At 43.0% G+C, this 13,600-nt stretch overlaps 1 protein-coding gene across 7 annotated transcripts in view; it reads right to left on the bottom strand.

Annotated features, from left to right (window-relative positions):
• Nucleotides 1-12,363, bottom strand: part of KIAA1671 (KIAA1671 ortholog) — a 235,563-nt gene extending 223,200 nt beyond the window's left edge. For 2 of the 7 annotated variants that reach the window (XM_056529036.1, XM_056529024.1), the window contains exon 1: nucleotides 11,877-12,106. The gene's annotated coding sequence lies outside the window, so the exon portion shown is untranslated. Of the gene's footprint in view, nucleotides 1-11,729; nucleotides 11,839-11,876; nucleotides 12,115-12,244 lie in introns of those variants that run through there. The other 5 variants (XM_056529030.1, XM_056529070.1, XM_056529054.1 and 2 more) reach the window with 5 other exon arrangements.
• Nucleotides 12,364-13,600: the final 1,237 nt, after the last annotated feature.

Genomic DNA, 13,600 nt, shown 5'->3' with positions numbered 1-13,600 from the left:
CCCACCAGCGCTGTTCTGCTCCCCCCAATTAATGATCAGCCCAGCGGGGTACTACTCACATGTCACCTTCAAGCACTGCCCTCCTCCTCTTTGTTAGGGGCCGCCGGCGATGGAACTCACTGTACGCCAGTGGTCTCCAACCTGCAGACCTCCAGCTGTTGCAAAACTACAACTCCCAGCATGCTGGGAGTTGTAGTTTTGCAACAGCTGGAGGTCCGCAGGTTTGAGACCACTGCTGTATGCTGTATACCTATGCCCGGGCTGCAAAAATACAGAAAATAAACTTTAAATTACCTACGTCGGCCTCACGCTGTTCCTTGGGACTGGAACGTCAGACAGCCGTCAGCCTATCACCGGCCGGAGCGATGTCCCGCCCCGGCCAGTGATAGGCTGAGCGAACTGTCATGTAAGAAGCCGGCCAGAGCTCCTTACATGACAGTGGGCTCAGCCTATCACTGGCCGGGGCGGGACATCGCTTCGGCCGGTGATAGGCTGACGGCTGTCTGACGTTCCCGTCCCCAGTGTGAGGCCGACGTAGGTAAGTTACAGTTTATTTTCTTTATCTTTTGCAGCCCGGGCATAGGTATACAGCATACAGCAGTGGTTACAAACCTGCAGACCTGCAGATGTTGCAAAACTACAACTCCCAGCATGCCCGGACAGCCGTTGTTTGTCTGGGCATGCTGGGAGTTGTAGTTTTGCAACATTGGTTGGAGACCACTGGCGTACAGTATAGAGTTCCAGCGCCTGGCAGCCCCCAACAAAGAGGAGGAGGAGGGCAGTGCTTGACATATGTGAGTAGTACCCCGCTGGGCTGATAATTAATTGGGGGGGCAGAACAGTGCTGGCGGGTAACATAGGATTAGTTCCCCGATGTGGGGACAGCGCTGCGCTGGGCTGATAATACATTGCCGTGGGGGAGGGGCCCGACCGGTATTGTGGTATGGGGGAAAATTCATATCGTGCAGCCCAAAAAATTCGGTATTCAGTGTGAACCGGTATACCGCCCAGCCCTAGTCCCAAATGTCAAAAACAAGTGAGTTTATTCTTTTGTGCTAATAAGTTATATAAAAACACACAACTGTTAGTTCATGTGACATGCTACATGAGAATAACTGCACTAAATGACACCAGCAGATAACCTCATTCTCGGCATTGTGACATTGTACGATTATTTGAGGAACAATACAGCTAAAAGAAAGCAATGAAACCCAAAACACACAACACAGTAGAAGCTGTAAGCTATGCCCTAGAGCAAACTCCTGTATTATATACAATAATTCCTTTGAGTATAATAGAATATCACAGAAAACTAAAATTCACAGCAGTAAAGATCTGGAAGTGAAATGGTCAGTAAAAAGCAGATGGCCAGTGCATGATCCTGAGAAGTATACCCATGGGCCTGACCCACCCAAATGACAAGCCCTTTCTGGCACAAAAAGACAACAGATGGAAGTGAGAAATCACTACTCAAGACAAGCCTTCCAGGCACAGTAATGGATACAGCAGCATAAGATCACATAAGCCATATGCTGGCCAAGTTCCTCCCAGTAAACATTACCATTATCCCTAATACATGACTTCCCCAATTGGCTCTTTCTTCAGCACTTATATGTGAAAAAAAAAAAAGGTTTTAGAAATTTCTTATGCTTCTTCCACCATATGTACTAATGGAGGTCTGGGTTGGAAGTATTAACCCCTTAGGGACCTGGGTTTTTTCTGTTTTTGCACTTTGTTTTTTTCCTCCTTACCTTTAAAAAAAATCATAATTCTTTCAATTTTGCACCTAAAAATCCCTATGATGGCTTATTTTTTGCGCCACCAATTCTACTTCGTAATTACATCAGTCATTTTACCCAAAAATCTACGGCGATAAGGAAAAAAAAAATAATAATTGTTCGACAAAATTGAAGAAAAAACACCATTTTGTAACTTTTGGGGGCTTCCGTTTCTATGCAGTGCATATTTCGGTAAAAATGACACCTTATCTTTATTCTGTAGGTCCATACGGTTAAAATGATACCCTACTTATATAGGTTGGATATTGTCATACTTCTGAAAAAATCATAACTACATGCAGGAAAATTTATACGTTTAAAATTGTCAACTTCTGACATCTCATTTTTTGCGCCGTGATATGAAGTTTTTTCATGATATAAAAAGTGACCAAAAATACACTTTTGGACTTTGGAAATTTTTGCGCACACGCCATTGACCGTGAGGTTTAATAAACGATATATTTTTATAATTCAGAAATTTCGCACGTGGCGATATCACATGTTTATTTTTATTTACACTTTTTTTTTAATGGGAAAAGGGGGTGATCAGTGCCACGGGTCCCAGCCGTTGTTAGAGGCCGGGCCCAACCAGCTATGCCATGGCCCTGCGTTGTAGAACGGGAGCGGACGCAGGGCGTACAGGTCCTTAAGAGGTTAAGCATGTGTCAGTAATAAGGTAGTAAAGACTAACGGGTTAATAATACCCATTACATTTTCAACAAATTGATAGAAATAGAATAAGAACACAGCAGATCCATACTTAGAGATGGCCATAATCTAATGGCGCCCATATGGCAGTACATGGAGGTCGCCAACCCCTAAACTAGGGAGCTGTATGGCCTCCATGCACTGCCATACAGGTTCCCTGCACACTGCTGGGTACACAATGGCCCTCATTTACTTAGAAAATCGGGTTGTAAGTCTATCTTGCCTTCTTACCCGACTGCTTTTTTCTCCTGGTATTTATTATTATGTCGCATCCTGTTTGTCGCACTGGGTTTTGTTGGTTTTGGTTTCCAACTCCTCTGAGTTGTCGGGAAAAAATCCACAACAATTCAACAAATTTGGGTTGGAAACCTTTATAAATACGTGGGAAAGCTCAGAAATGTCGGGTTACGCCCCTTTTTCGGGTTTGGGAGAATCCACATCGGGTCCGTCGGGAAAAAATGTTGCATCGTGTTGCAGACTGGCGCCAAAAAAAAACGACAAAACAAGTCGGGTTTAGAATAGTAAATGAGGGCCAATGTTTTCTGAACTACCAAGATCAACAGAGCATATGAGCTTCATTTTTATTCTGCAGAGGATTAAGTGAATAATATTGAAATAAAAAAGGTCTTTTATTCTACTCTGGCAGAAACTGATTTGGCATTGGCTGAGGAGGAAGGACCAAAATCAGAATGCACTGAGGCACTAGATATATAAGGGCATTTCCCCACAGTAGATATGCTGACATTTGATTTGTGCTTGAATTTCTGTAAACCTCATAGCATGAATGGAACAGTTGCAGTATTTCTAAGTACTGACTTCCAAATAATGTTTGAGGCCATGAATAGATTTTTGCCTGTAAATTGTGACAAGCAATTATCAGCAAGTACTTTCCACATGATCAAGTTATATTAGACAGTAGAGTAGACAGCGGAGATATGCAAGACAGTACTCACTGTAAGTCCTAATAAAATAAATGGGACTACCCTTCTGTATGCCGCCAAAGCAGTGCTTGCTTATATGTGTGAACGTACCGCTAAAGTAACGTGCAGCGGATTTTCCATGTCAGAATTCAAATTAGAGCTGGGCGGTATGACCAAAAATGTGTATCACTGTATTTTTGCAAGTTATGGTGGTTCCAAGATACTTAACGTTATTTGCCACCCGCCCCAATCATGTGACTCGTGGGCGCTGCTTCTCTCCCCCCCCCCCCCGCTCAAATAATTATCAGCCGCTGTGCTGTACTATCCTGTGCCCGGGCTGCAAAATTAAGCTAAATAGACTGTAACTCACCTTCCGACATTCCCCGTTACCGGCCTCACGGTCCCCCCGCTGCGGTCCTGGGGATGTGGATGTCACAGAGCCATCAGCCTATCACCGGCCACAGCGATGTCTCGCCTCGGCCGGTGATAGGCTGAGCCCACTGTCATGTAAGGAGCCAGCCGGGGGAGTGGGGGGTTGAGAAGCAGTACCGGTATTGCAGTATGGGAAAAACTCATATCGTGCAGGAAAAAAATTTTTGCTATTCGGTATCCACTGGTATACCGCCCAGCACTAATTCAACTGTGGATTTTTTTACCGCTGCGTCAGCCAAATGTCCGCAGTGTGAATGAGCCCTTAGGCCATGAGCAGACAGGTACTCTTAGTCAGGTCTCCACAGATCCCAGGTACCTGGTCACCATGGTGACTGAGAATTTTGTCCTGTCTGCCTGTTCTTGGTTTGGGTAGGGTGTGGGGAGGTTGCCTATAGGGGCACTCTACTACTTACAGGAGGCAAGCTACCTACATGGGGGGGGGGGGGGGGGGGGGTGTCTTACCTACAGGGGTAAGACATCTCAAAAACCCTCATTAAAAAGTTACATTTAAACGCCCTATGCCGCATCACACCGAGTCGGTTCCGGCTGCTAATCATAGCCGGGACCCTGGGCTAACAGCGCACGTCATCGATCGTTGTGCTGCGCGCTGTTATCCCTCCAGACGCGGCGATCAAAGTTGACCGGCGCGTCTGAAAGCAAAAGTAAACGCTTCTGATCGGGACATTGCGATAAAATCGCGATGTTCCGATCAGCTGGGACGCAGGCAGAGGTCTCCTTACCTGTCTCCGCAGCGTCCAATCGTCGATTGATTGCTCCAAGCCTGAGCTACAGGCTTAAGCAATCAAGCCCCTATCTCACTGATCCATGCAAAGCTATGCATAGGAGATCAGTGTGTGCAGTGTTATAGGTCCCTATGGGACCTATAACACTGCAAAAAAAAAGTGGAAAAAAAAAAGTTTTACAAAAAAGTCATTTAACCCCTTCCCTAATAAAAGTTTGAATAACCCCCCTTTTCCCATAAAAAAAAAACTGTGTAAATAAAAATAAACAGCAGCGGGACCGTGGCGATCTAACATCTTATCCCCTATCCTTTGGATAGGGGATAAGATGTCTAAGGGCCGAATACCCCTTTAAGGGGTTAAAAATTTAAAATAATAATAAAAAACACAGCACCTTAGCTCCTAACCATTTTCTGTCAGGTCCTAGATTTTCAAAAATTTCTCAAACCCCGTTTAAAGCGTGCCTATAAAAAAAACAGGATATTGCTGCTCCTAAAGAAACTTTGCCTCAGTTGTTGGATACATAACACTTTTCAACTCTTTTTTTATATTATGCTTTTTTCTTACATCTCCTAATAACATTTCCTTTGTTTCTCTATTCCAGTGGTTTTCAATCTGTGTATTATTGTCTGTTATGAAACTTTCTGGGTACAGTATTACGTAATGGCCGTGATGCAGCCAAAAAGACACAGCCGTGCCATTCAGTTTTCTAACTATTAACAAGCAAAATTGTTGGTCTCTCGCCACTCACTGCAAAAGGCCATTTCCCAACTCCCAGCATGTCCAGACTGCCACAGGCCGTAAAGGTCATGCTGGGAATTGTAGTTTCACAACAGCACTGGAGATCTGTTAATGTAGAGGCTTTACGCTGCACCTTTGTAGGCCATTTTTGTTATGGCCCACCCTGAACTAAATATATACTCCATAAATATTAATGTTCCCATATTGATTTTATACAACATTATTCTCAATACTTATTTTTTTTTTTTTAACTAAACACTTGTTCTGCTTGCGAGTTTTCAATCCTCCCTTACAAAAGGTAAAGATAATCCATATAAAATAATAATTACAACAAACCCAATATGTATGGGGAGAAGAAGATCTAGAAATGAATGTACAGTGATCCCTCAACTTACAATGGCCTCAACATACAATAGATTCAACATACAATGGTCTTTTCTGGACCATCGTAAGTTGAAACCAGACTCAACATACAATGTACAGACAGTCCAGATCTGTGAAATGTGTCAATGGCTGGAAGATCAGAATGGGCATTCACTGGTAAAACCCCTGTATTACTGAAGTGTATGCACTGACTGATGTCTGGTAGCACCCCCTACAGTACAGGGAGGTATTACATGTTCTGTACACTTTACCTATACCAGGGTTACCTGCTCCTTTGGACACCAGGTGAGGGCAGCTCCATTTTACTTTTTTAGGACACTGCGTGTACTGTACAGGACCCTGAAGAAGCTCCTGTCCTCTACATAGACCAGTGTTTACCAAGCAGGGAACCTTCAGCTGTTGCAAAACTACAACTCCCAGCATGCCCGAACAAAGCAGGCTGGCAGCTCTGAGTGTTCTCCTTTGTGAACAAAGCAGACTGGCAACTCGTAGTGTTTTGGACTCCACCACGAGTCTGAAATGCTTGCTGCCAGGACTGGTAGGGAGACCCCTAGTGGTCATTTCTTCAAAGTGGAAAATTAAATAGAAAGAAGCATATTTTCTAATAACATGCAATTGTAAAGTTATTCTGCATACATTAATCTATACTATATCAAAAGTTTTTTTGATGAGAGGTACCCTTTAATTCTCACTTTTTCCTATTTGTGGATGACATTTTGGTGCCTTTAGAACCAATTACCAGGTTTCCATAGAGTTATGGGGGGGAGATTTATCAAACCCTGTCCAGAGGAAATGTTGCCCAGTTGCCCATAGCAACCAATCAGATCGCTACTTTCATTTTTAACAAGGCCTCTGCAAAATGAAAGAAGTGATCTGATTGGTTGCAATGCACAACTGGGCAATTTTTCCTCTGCACAGGTTTTGATAAATCTCCCCCATGGTCTCAACATACAATGGTCGTCCCGGAACCAATTAATATTGTAACTTGAGGGACGACTGTATACTGTATAACCAAAACCTCTACCTACCATCTGTCCATAACAAGACCTCCTTTCCTCAGCAAGTGGAAAGAAAACGCATGAATAATATTTAGACAGCTTATTTTAGCTACATATTTAACAACTCTTCTGTGTACATATTTGCCATTGTGGAAGCATCCAGTTCATTCCTGGAGCGTAAAACCCACGCTGAATAGCCTTGTGCCTAAAAGTCTTGTATGAATTCTATAAAAGGCAATGCCAGAGACAATCCAGCCTATTATGATCAGAACAAAAGTCATTACTAAAATACACAGAACAATGAATTCTCCAATGTCACATTTCTTAAACACCGAGGCATAAAAATAAAACACAGGGTATTGTGACAGGGATGATCCAGCCAAACAAATACTAAAGACAAATACAGAAGGCACTTCACTGTTTAGTTCTTCATTTCAAGGAATGGAGCTTCGAAATCACATGACACTAAGGCTGGGTTCACACACAAGAAAATTTGCCGCCAATATTTTATGTCGCGCACAGATTTTTGCCTGTAAATTGTGTCCGATTGCAGGGGAAATCCACATATCCTATTAAATAAATCGGCAAATTTTCCGATGTGTGACCCCAGTGGAAGGAGTCAATACAAATATTTTAGAGGAAACAAAACAAGCAATAGTCAGCAAGTACTTCCCACATGATCAAGTTATATCAGACAGCGGAGATCTGCAAGACGGTACTCACTGTAATTCCTAATAAAATAAATGGGACTACCCTTCTGTATGCCGCCAAAGCAGTGCAATACGTGTGAACGTACCGCTAAAGTAACAGGCAGCAGATGTTCCATGGCAGAATTCAACTGTGGATTTTCCGCTGCGTCAGCCAAATGTCCACAGTGTGAATGAGCCCTTAGGGTATGGCCATTCGTATAAGTGCTGCAGATTTTCTGCAGTGGAAAATATACAGCACCAAACCGTGCAGATTTTCCGCTGCAGATTATGTAAATAAAATTGCACATGTGGAGTTTGCTGCACATTCACAGTGTTTCTTCAGCAAAATACACTCAGTATAGATTAATAGTGGATTTTGACCTCCCCTAAAATCCATAGAGTAGCCTACACAAAAACTGGCATGCAATTTCAAAACTACATTGTGTATCAATTTCCAAAGGGATGTTTTCCACAACATGTGGATATTTTTTTTAATTTCATCCACTTTGCTGGTGCTATAAGTGCTGCAGAGACTTATTCAGTGGGTAGAGATCACAGCACTCTGACCCCCACCTACGTTTGTCAGGAAATTACTAAAAGGAGAACCCCTTTTAAGGATTACTCCTGGATGTAACAACTTATCCCCTTTCCTAAGGATAGAAGATAAGTGTTAGATTGCAGGGGGTTCGACCATTGGGGCCCCCCAGCGATCTCCTGAACGGCGCCCCGGCTCTCAGCATGAATGGGGAGTGTCGACCACTGCACAAAGCGGCGGCAGACATGCCCTCTCCATGCAGCTCTATAGGAAAGCCGGTGCGCTGCTTTCAGCAATCTCCGTCTCTGCCATAGAACTGCATGGAGAGGGCGTATTGGCCGCAGCTTCGTGCTATGGTCGAAAAGGCTTGTTTCATGTAGGGAGCCAGGGCTTCATGCGGGAGATCGCGGGGGCCCCAGCGGTCAGACTCCCACCAGTCTAACACTTATCCCCTATCCTTGATATATATGATAGGGGATAAGTTGGTACATCCTGGAGTTCTCCTTTAAGCCTCATATACAAGAAGGGACTGCAGCATAGGATTTTCTCTGTTATCTCTGAGAAGACGTATCCTGATGCAGTCGTGCCTTCAGCCTGGACTGACACACATGAATGGACAGTTTCGCTTTACACTACACATAAATGCACTGTACAGATTCTACTACACAACACGTTTGTTTTTGAGAACTCCAACCTGAAAGTGAATTCCTCTGGAAAGATGTGTTATTGTTAGCACTTTATACACCATGACTCCAAACAAGACTTCACGTCCCGTATAAACACTGGGGTCCATGTTCCAGAGCACTCAGCTGGGGGGGGGAGGGATGGGAATTTCCCTTTTCTGCTAAAATTTCTCCCAATGGTTCTTGTTGTGTTTTCGAGGGGGTGTAATAGTGAAACAGGGAAGGACATAGCATGTTGACTTAATTTTTTTTAAGGATTTGCAGAATGTGGGCTAGGCACAGTAGGAGTGCACTGACCTTTGGATCCCACTGATATTACTGTACATGGGAATATGGAGACTGAAATAACCTAATAAGGGAATACTGGCCACCTTACCATTGAAATGATGATCCGGAAATGTATTACTGCACAGACACTGACAAAGTGGACATCAAAAGCAAATGACAAGAGCTGAGCAGGTCTTCGGTGTGATTATAAGTTCTAGCCAATAAAAACACTAAGTAATATAAAAGGAAAATCACTTCTGCCAAAATACTTCGGCTGTAAAATTATCAATGTTAAAGGAGGAATCTGGGTTATTATAACTAAGGTCCAAAGAGTTGTGTACTATCTAGACTGGTGTTTCCGCCTTCAGCTGTCGCAAAACTAGAACTTTCACAAACCCTAATTTTCGACAAATATTAGTGTGAAAGTTAGGCGGCTGATAAACAGAGGTCACAACGTGGACAAACTGGCACTATTACATTGATAAATCCATGCCACTGTGCCTTAATGCATACTGCGAGTACAGATCCTGGGTATGGAAGCTACATGGGCAGAGATCTTGCTTATTAACAGTGTGGCTGTCTGGGCATGCTGGAAGTTGTCGTTTTGCAACAGCTGAAGGCACACTGGTTGGGAAACACAGGTATAGACACTTTCCAGCATACGTTACACCATAGTTCCCAACATTGTTGTACCCATCTTTCCCAAAGTAGTAACAGGGGTGGAAACTCTTTGTAAATCAAGTGCATGAAGTGTGACTTCACAAATATTATATTATATAGTCAAATATTAGTGTCAGAGTCAGGCGGCTGATAAACAGAGTTCACCACGTGGGCAAATTGGCATCATTTCATTAATAAATCCATGCCACATTGAGAACAGATCCTGAGTATGGTAACTACATGGGCAGCGATCTTCTCTTACTAAGGCTGGGTTCACATCCCGCATACGGCTGGGGGGAGCTAAAACCGTGCAGCCCGTATGTAACGTATTTCAATGAGCCGACCGAAGTGAAACACTGACTCCGGTTGGCTCATTTTTGCCCCGTATAAGGTTTTCCCACCGGACCTAAAACCGGGGTCTACCTTGATTTTAGGTCCGGTGGGAAACTTGCATACGGAGCAAAAATGAGCCAAACAGAGTCAGTGTTTCACTTCAGTCGGCTCATTGAAATACGTTACATACGGGCTGCACGGTTTTAGCTCCCCCCAGCCGTATGCGGTCCGGTATTGCCTAAAACGTGGTATGAACCCAGCTTTAGGGTGCATTCACACCATGTTTTTGCAATACAGTTCCCATATCAGGTTTTTGATGAAAAACGGATTCCTCAAAACTGTATAAAAAACTGTATACAAATTTCAACCCGTATACAGTGATGATGTCCAGTTGCATCCGTTTTTTTAAGAAAAAAAGTATACGTTTTTAACTTTTCACTCCATTTTGAATAAAGTTTCACTTGTATGATTTAAATTCCAAGAAAAAAAAAAACTGTGCACAGTCAAAAACCATATGGTGAAAACCGGATGGAACTGTACACATTATCCCATTGACTCCCATGTTAAAAAAACGTATACGGTTTAATACAGTTTTTCACCCAGACCAAAAAATTTCGTAGGCTACGTTTTTGGGAACAGGAAAAAAAAAAAAACTGACAAAGCCGTACAGGATGCAAAACAGACACGACCTGATGCATCTTTTTAAGTACGATTTTCAAAGGAGAGTCAATGCATACGGTTTTCAATACGGTTCCGTACGGTTTTCACATTGAAAACGTATACGGGAACTGTATTGCAAAAAGTGTGGTGTGAATGCAGCCTAACAGGGTGAATAACTTAGTCAATCCAAACGGTGGCCCTTCAGCTGTTGCAAAACTACAACTCCCAGCATGCCCGGACAGCCAACGGTATATTAGTGTAAAGTTTGGATTATTAGTGTAAAAAGATTTATTAAATGAAGGAAAAATAGGATGGTTATTATAGTGAACTACTTTTAGCTATCCACCGGCTGGTATAAATAACTACCGTATATCAAAAGGATTGCAATAATAAATCGTTACTAACAGTGACAGATATATATCATCCGCACAAAGCTGATATTTCATAGTCAAATATTAAATGTAATTGACAATAAGAGTGTCCAGTGGCTGAACCCTATTGTTTATGTGACCTCCTGCCCTTCTACCTTAACCCGGCTTAGATACAGTGGGGGAGATCTATCAAAACCTGTCCAGAGGAAAAGCTGCTGAGTTGCCATTTGCAACCAATCAGATCGCTTCTTTCATTTTTAACAAGGCATCTGCAAAATGAAAGAAGCGATCTGATTGGTTGCTATGGGCAATTGGCCAACTAGGTTTTGATAAATCTCCCCCAGTATGCTGAATGCGTCCCTTAATAATAAACACCTAGCTTTTATCTATGACATCTTCCTGGGGGGTCCTCAGCACAGGAGATAAAGCAGGCAGACAGTTCTTCAGGACTTCCTGTCAGTAATCCAGACTACATCTCCCCTTAGCCTGAAAGGGCTGATAACAGAGAACAAAAGTACAAAGAGTCTCCCCAGTATAGACCACAAATCACTGGTGGCCTCAGCTCATAGAGTTATATAGCAAGAGTGAACTCTACTGCAACCTGTGATGAGACTACAACCCCCAGCATGCACATACTATCTGCGCTATGCTGGGAGTTGTAGTCATTCCAGAGCCCAGGGATCTCCTGTACAGTATATAAAGGATAACCCTATAAATGATGCAGTCACCTGCCTCATCTCCAGAATGAGCTATTAGAAGACCCTTTTCCCCGGGACCCGTCTAGTTTCCTTTCCCCTGCAGAATGCTGTGAACAGTGTTAATGCTCCTACCTACTGGTGACGATATTACCAATATCCATGGTCAGGGGCTGAGGGGCTCCCCCAGTACAGGTGTATGTAGAAGGAGCGCAGCCCCGTCACCAGCACGCAGGATGGAGTTGGAAAGTTTGCATGCCCTAGTTTCCCGAGCAGTCGTACCTGGCAGGCTGCCCCGTCCCTCTTTGTTTCTCGGTTGTCCGCTCTCACGGTCTTCCTTCCTCTTTCTCCATGTTCCACCTGCCTAAACAGAGGCAGCTCCACCCGACCAACCCAACCTGCTGCGAGCAGCCTAAGCCACGCCCACTGCCCTGCCGTGCCTTCCACAGGGAACCCCGGCTGGGACAAAGGCCGCGCAGCCTAGTTTGTTGGTCAGGCAAGTGGGCGGGGCCAAGGCTTGGAAGCGGCTTTGTTAGCATGGCAACCTGTGGCTAAAGATAAGAGAGGGGTGTCTCTTATGTCCTGCGCCACCTCCTGGCTGTGCACCGCATTACACCCCTCCACTGCTTGTGTTTGTATATCTAGTGTACCTTGCTCTGCTGTTGTGGGAAGGCGTTATAAGGAACCAGCAATGACGGACATGTCATTATAGAGAGCCTAAACACTGCAATCAATGACAGACACATGACCTTTTGGTCCAGATTTACCAATCTGTCCAAGACAAAAACTGGAGTGACTTGCCCATAGCAACCAATCACAGCACAGCATTTATTTTACCAGAGCTTGTTAAAGGAAAACTGTCAGCAAAGTCACCCGCACTAACCAGTGGTACTGCGGGTGACACTGATTAACCCCTTGGGGACTCAGGGTTTTCCCATTTTTGCACTTTCGTTTTTTCCTCCTTAGCTTTTAAAAATCATAACTCAATTTTGCACCTAAAAATCCATATGATGGCTTATTTTTTGCATCACCAATTCTACTTTGTAATTAGTGTTGCTCGCGAATATTCGCAATTCGAATATTATTCGCGAATATCGCATATTTGCGAATTCGCGAATTTCGCGAATATAGCGCTATATATTCGTAATTACGAATATTTGTTTTTACGTAATTCGTAATTACGAATATTCGAATGTTCGCATATGCGAATGTTCGCATATGCGAATGTTCGCATATGCGAATGTTAGCATATGCTAATTTTGTATATGCTAATATTCACATATTTTAATTTTCGCATACGCGAATATTCGCATATGCGAAAATAAAACGAGGATATAACGAATATGCGAATATGCGAATATTCACGAATATATGACGAATATTCGTCCATATATTCGCGAATATTCGCGAATTCGAATATGGCCTATGCCGCTCAACACTATTTGTAATGACATCAGTCATTTTACCCAAAAATCTACAGCGAAACAGAACGGAAAAATTGAAGAAAATATTCAATTTTGTAAGTTTTTGGGGCTTCCGTTTCTACGTAGTAAATTTTCCGGTAAAAATGACACCTTATCTTTATTCTGTAAGTCCATACGGTTAAAATGATACCCTACTTACATAGGTTTGATTTTGTCGTACTTCTGGAAAAAATCATAACTACATGCAGGAAAATTTATACGTTTAAAATTGTAATCTTCTGACCCCTATAACTTTTATTTTTCTGCGTACGGGGTGGTATGAGGGCTCATTTTTTGCTCCGTGATATGAAGTTTTTAGCGGCACCATTTTTGCATTCATTCGACATTTTGATCACTTTTTATTCATTTTTTCATGATCTAAAAAGGGACCAAAAATGTTTGCGTGTACACCGTTGACCGTGCGGTTTAATTAACAATATATTTTTATAAATCGGACATTTCCGCACCCGGCGATACCACATATGTTTATTTTTATTTTCATTTACACAGTTTTTTTTTTATGGGAAAAGGGGGGTGATTCAA

Source organism: Hyla sarda, chromosome 1, assembly GCF_029499605.1.
Source record: "Hyla sarda isolate aHylSar1 chromosome 1, aHylSar1.hap1, whole genome shotgun sequence".
NCBI lineage: Eukaryota > Metazoa > Chordata > Amphibia > Anura > Hylidae > Hyla > Hyla sarda.
This window is presented reverse-complemented; position numbering and strand designations above follow the sequence as displayed.